The following is a 6569-nucleotide window of genomic DNA, read 5'->3' on the forward strand; positions in this document are numbered from 1 at the left end:
ATTGTCTTTATAGAAGGACTTAGATTCCCAAATTGAAAAATTGGAACCTGTTGAAGTTTGATTGATGTCAGTTTTATGATTAGCAAGCTGATTAGGTCAAGCAAAGTGTTCTAGATCTTAACTCCACTTACAGTATTAACAATCTGGTTGAAGGGACTGATGGTAATATTGTACAATAAGGTAGCAGCTTCATAGTTAACTTGGGTTAGGTGTCCATTATTCCTTAACCTCAAGACAATATAAAACCACAGATAAATGGAATGGCCCATTTATTTTATGTATGGCTGTGGATATGAATATTGTGACATGTACCATGAACCATGAATGATTGTTATTGCAATACTTGCTCATCATTATTTTTACATTGTCAAAATATTATTTTTGACTTGGCTTGTGCCTGGAATCTCTTTCTCTAGTATTGTACACTGATATATATGGTGGATACAGATATTATAACCGATGCCACTCATCTGATGCAACACCTCATGACGAGGTTAAAGAGGAAATCATGGTTGTGGTTTATCTTTCAGCTTTAGATCAGGGGCACTGTGCTCAAGCTTTCCTCCCTTTTTCACCTCATGATAATTTACTGTAACTACTAAGCTATTCCAGTCATCATCAGTCATTTGTGATTATGTATAATTATGTTGAGTAGCTCTATTACTCTGTTACTCTGATAAGCTCAGTTGGATAACATTCATGATGAATTTGTTCATTTTATTTATAAAATAGTTTGGACATCAAAGTAAATTTATAATAACTTGTTTTAGAATGAATTTCAATCTTTTTACACTCTTCTCATGGAGTAAAAAACAAGATCCTTTAACAATATAATTTAAATAGTTTACACAAAGTATATTTGTATCCCTCTGTAACTGCATATCAGCTTTATGTTGTGTTTGAATCAAAAACAGAAGTCAACTAGAACTGTGAGTGGATTGTGGAAACATTTTTGCCTTTACTGTATAGTGTATGTTTTACTGTATTCATGTGGTGGATTCATTCAACTAACACAACTGTTATTTCCTTGAAACAAAACACTGTTAGGTAATCTAAACATGTATATTCAATTGTGGGAGATGTCACTAGGTACTCAGGTGTCCATAGAGTCTTTAAAATGGTATTTGTGGATGCGTACTTGTCTGTAAAGGATCCAATAGCCCACCTCAGTCCACTTTGCATCACAAGTCCACTGGTCCAAAGGGCTTTGGATGCAGGTCCGGAGCCGCCGGGTGATTTCACTTTGATCTTCCACTGCTGCTTTGTGTTCTTCAGCAAATTGGATGACAGCTACTGTAGATGATAAAAAACAAAAATGTTTAACCATTACTATCAGTGTAATAACCAAGCTATGATCAAAACACATGTTTTTAAGACTCTCAAAGTAAGCTTTTGTAGAATAGGCTACACCTAACAAGATTTTAATTACCTATTGTAACAAACATTTAAATACATCTTAACAGCAATCTTAACAATCACAGGGAAAATGCAAGTAAAATGAATCTTGTTGTGGCCATTTGTTTGCGTGCTGGACCTCAAATGAGTTTCTTGCGCTTGATTTGTCACCTGAGTCTGGACGTCAGCTTTTACTGATGTTTTAAGAATCTGATCCTGTGCCCTTTCCTTTGGACGAACAACCAGTGGTGGAGGTAAGATGTCACTTAGCTCTTTTTTAGGAAAGTAAGAGGCAGCAGAAGGATTGAGAGCACTGATGGATTGAGCATTAGCCTTTTCAAAATAAGAGTACATTCCATCTGATACTCTAGATCCACTCCTTGATGCACCAGCTTCCAATACACTGATTTTAGCATTAGCAGCTGCCATCTCAGTTTCCAACTCCAATCTTTCCTTTTCCCTCCTCAGTTGTTCCTCTTGTTCCTCTATTATATGTTTTTTCTTTAATGCTGCAGCATGTTCTCTCAGCTTCAGCCTTGATGCGGGCAGATGATGTTGTAGAGATGCGTGATAACTGAGATGGAACTTTTACATGGCTTGATTTAGAGCATGAGATGTTAGAAATACTATCCCCAGGTCCAATTTCCTCATGATCAACATCAACTTGCTCAGAGCATCCAACGTCAGGTTGTTCATATGACTGACCAGCATCAACAAGCTACTTTTTCACCTTTTCCACAAAGTCATTATAGAGTGTCATTTGTGTGTGAAACCACTTATTTTGCCTTTCCACTTCATCCTGGGGTATAGGCAAGCTTAAGAAAGACTCATGCTCCTCATTTGCTTCATCACAGCACTTGATGAAACTGGACAATTCATTTTGCACATCAGTGACATTTTCCTTTGATTCCATAAGCATCCGAAGACTTTTCATAAGTTTACTTGCATGCTCGCATTTTGATTTTCTTGCTGCTTGATACCTTTCTATACAGTATCCCAGACCCTTTGCAGTGACCTTGATATCTCTTTCTTCTGCTGGCATGGACATGTTACCGTCAGGCTTTGCATTAGTAACGTCAGACATTGTGTGCGCCTCCACTTTAACGCACGCGTCAAACTTAGCAGCATAACCATAAACAATTCATGGTGGCAACATCAACCTCAGTGCACACCTCTTCCACTGTAGGCTATGCAATACCACATCCACAAACTGTAGAGAAACTTAATTGAAGCAATATATCACACCACAACCGGAACCAGACCAAACAGAAACGATGTATCGCTCAGTCAACAATCATTTGCGCAGCGCCATCAACAACCACACCGACACATATTACGTCACATTTTACGATAATAAGACCCACAAATAAGCACAGCAGCGACAATTCAAATAATCAGCACCCGTCTCATTCATGTCCAACACAACTGACAACGCCAAAGACAATATTGCGCAATGGGAACATGACAGTCAACTCCAGTCGTTGCGCTGCTTTCCAATACAGCTTTACAGTCAATATTTGTCTCATGCACATACCATCTCTGTGCGATGTTTATTAATTGTGAACTCCCTCTGGTTTTGATGTGCCTTGATATTGTGTGGCTGCCAATCCTTTGTCTGGTTTATCGGTGAAAGCTTTCCTTTTCGCGCGCCTCCAATGCGCATTCATTCACGAAATCCAGAGAACCAGTTTTTCCCAGAAATGATCCTCATATCCTGTTTTCTTGTTCCGAGGTCGGGTTTGATGTCGGTTACTCCAAAGGTGTTTTTTTTTTTTTAATTTTTTTACTTTATGTTGTGGCCGTTTGTTCAAAAGGCAAAAAAGGAGAAATCAAGAGCTCCTTCAAAAATATCAAAATTCAAGAAAAATCAAAAAAGGGCCACAAATGCACCAGGTTAGTTAGGCTTACTCAGACAGTCAAAAAACTCATTTTCCAGGCCAAAAGCTCCGTTCAGAGGGTTTATTTTCAGCTTTCAACAGCAAATAAACATGTTAAAAAATCATGCTGCCTCTCTGCTTTGTCCTGCTGGTAAAAAAAACCCAAAACATTTCCCCTTCCCGGTGCATTTCCTGCCTCTAACACCTGGCTACTTATATCACCTGCTGTCTGATGCCCCCACTGTTTACCCACAAAACAAAATAAATACAAATAAACAACATAAACAAGAATAATAATAATCTAATCAACTAATGAAATAGCTTCCTCAATCTAAAAGAAATAGGATGTAAAAATGTTGATGAGCAATACATTTTGAACAGACTCCAGCGATGTCATTGTTTCCTCTTGATATTCAACTGTGAACCTTTAGCAAGATGTGAAGAGGACAGCCAGGGTGGTGGTGAAGTCAGGTCTCCATCAGCTGCATCCATTTGGTTGCACACAGGATCTCAGGTTCAGGTTCTCAATGAGTAATAATCAAACACTGAATTAACAACAATTCTATAACCTTAAAGTACTGTTTTCTCTGTGAAAACTAAGAAACTTACACAACCGAGACAATATCGTTCTTGACTTAGTACATGAGAACAGATCTAAGCAGATGACTGCTGAGATGCTTGTGTTTAAGCCAAAATAAATATAAAATATAAATATAAATTAAAGCTGCAAGCAGCGTTGAACGGGCCCTCGCGGCTCCGTGCATGTCGGGCTGCGGTGCAATTGAAGGGATTCTGTGACGGGCATGTAGATGTCTTCAGACCCGGCTGTTTTCAGACAGTGCAAGAAGGAGACAAACATCACTTCCTTTGTCCACTATTTTGCCTGCTGCTGGGGCTGCTTTGCTGAAATGTCGTGGGGGGCGCTATTCAGCCAGTTTGCATCACTGATGGAATATTATCATGTGGACGTGTTCAGGCCGGGACTCTTATCAAACATGTAAAGTTTGGTGCAGACTGGAGCATGTACAATAAAGTTATAGCAACTTCCTCTGTCATGGCGAAACATCAAATCTCAACGGTGTGAGGATGAGAATTTTCTGCAGGGAGAGACATGTCTGTCTCGCTCACACCTGTGGCATCAAAATCATGCAAGTTTTGGGCCCATTCACTTGAATTTCAATTAGTAAATTGAAAACTCTTGATGAGTTTGTGTGTAAAACAAATTAATTTCTTAATTTTCATCAAGTCTATTTTTAGAAAAGTAAAGACTTTTAACCCACATGACCTGGTCAAAGTTTGATTGACATGTGTACTGTCAGGTGTGTAGAGACAATAAGTAACTGCAGGTGTATATATACCAGATATATATATATATATATATATATATATATATATATATATATATACATACATACATACACCAGATTTAAAGGATCAGGTCACCAAAATTACACACAAAAACATATTTTTTCACATTTGTTTTTCTGATTTTAAAGCAGCAGTTCAGTTTATTAACCAGTAAGTTAAACAGTTGATTTTATAGCTGCTAATCAGAAATGTGTCCCGTCAGTATCAGACACTGTTTGTCCACTTTACTGTCAGAGGAAGCAAAGCGTCTGTGTTGGATCAAATGAATCCTTGTTTTCCTCTCGTCCTTATAATCATCACTTACTTGCCTTTTCTCTTTCTCTCTCCATCAAACTATGTTAATAAAAAATATTATAAAAGAAATATGAAAACTTCTTAATTTGACTCTTTTAAGTAGAAGGTACTTAAAGCTTGACTACAGCAGTGCTGTGAGATCAGCTGTACTGACATTTAAAATGAGTGATCAGTCAGTATTGATAAGGATTGATGAGGGAAACTTCCTACAGGTAAATATGTATCTGTGCAGCCAGCAGAGAGAAAACACCAGTCTCCTTTTGTATTGTATTTGTGTCCTGATGGGTTTTCCTGTTTAAAGTCTGTTTCTTATCTTGTGAGGATTTATTTTGTTTTTATGTGTAAAATATAATTACGTGATTTAGGTTTGGTGATAATATGCACGCCAATAAATCTTATTTGAACATGAGTGTAACAGTCAGTCCTCTGCTGGTGAAGCAAAGAGAAAACATCCTCTATCACAGAATTATCTCAACAACATCTGACTATACTGACTGAAGCTTTTTCATTATCCATTAATCTGACAATTATTTTCTCAGTTATTTAATCCAATGTTTCTTCTATGAAATGTTTAAATAAATAGTGACCTCACAGTGATGTCTTCAATTTGTTTGCAGTCTAAAAAATCAATTTACTGGAAGCTGAAACCATCAAACGACTCAAACAACTATTCAAAAATAGTTTCCCATTAATTTTCTGACAACAAATGGAGCAGAAAGACTCAATATAAACTGAGGACATGATGCATTTATGGAAACACTGGCGGTGGCGTCAGAGAGGAGGATGATGTCATCGTAGACAATGTCTCCCATCCACTCAAATTCTAATTCAAATAAGCTTTATTGACAGATCAGAAATCTATATTTCCAAAGCAATACAGAAAATTATACACCTTGACAGATGATTAATAATTATACAATAATATGCAAATATCAACAATAATACAATTTACAAATGTAATCACACAGAAACATGTACTATAGAGCTTGTTACTCTCAGATTATGACAAGATTTAACATATTTTGCAGCTGTTACTGCCCACATAGATAGGACAGTTTCTGAAGATCAGGGAGGCAGATAAACTCAGGATATATATCTATACTCTGCGTGACGTGGAGAGCATTCAGTTCCACTGAGACGCAGCACAGAGCGCCACAGGAAGTCCTTCAGACGCTCTGAGTCACTTTTGGACTTATGTCACCTGCCAGCAGCTCATAACCCCATCATTTATTTATCATTTATATATTGGACTGTGTAGTACTCTGCTGTATATTTATACTGCATTAATACTGCATTTATATTTCATCTGATTTCTTATATTTCATCTGAACTTCTTATTTTTCTTATTTTCTATTTTTCATATAATTTCTCTATGATTATACATATATTTATATTCTACAATGTGATCAACTGTAACATGACCCAACTTCCCCCTCAGGGATCAATAAAGTATTTCTGATACTTAATTAACTTCTGTAATAAAACTGAAAAAAGTAAATGTCATCAAGAGTAAATATGGTAGTTTTTATTATTATCAGCCTGTTATATTAAAGGTGCACAGTGCAGACTGGATGAACTGTGGTTAAAGCTCCTGAAAGCCAAACAGAGAGAGAAACGTTCCAGCGTTCTCAGAGC

Source organism: Thunnus maccoyii, chromosome 19 (assembly GCF_910596095.1).
Source record: "Thunnus maccoyii chromosome 19, fThuMac1.1, whole genome shotgun sequence".
In the NCBI taxonomy this organism is placed as follows: Eukaryota; Metazoa; Chordata; class Actinopteri; order Scombriformes; family Scombridae; genus Thunnus; species Thunnus maccoyii.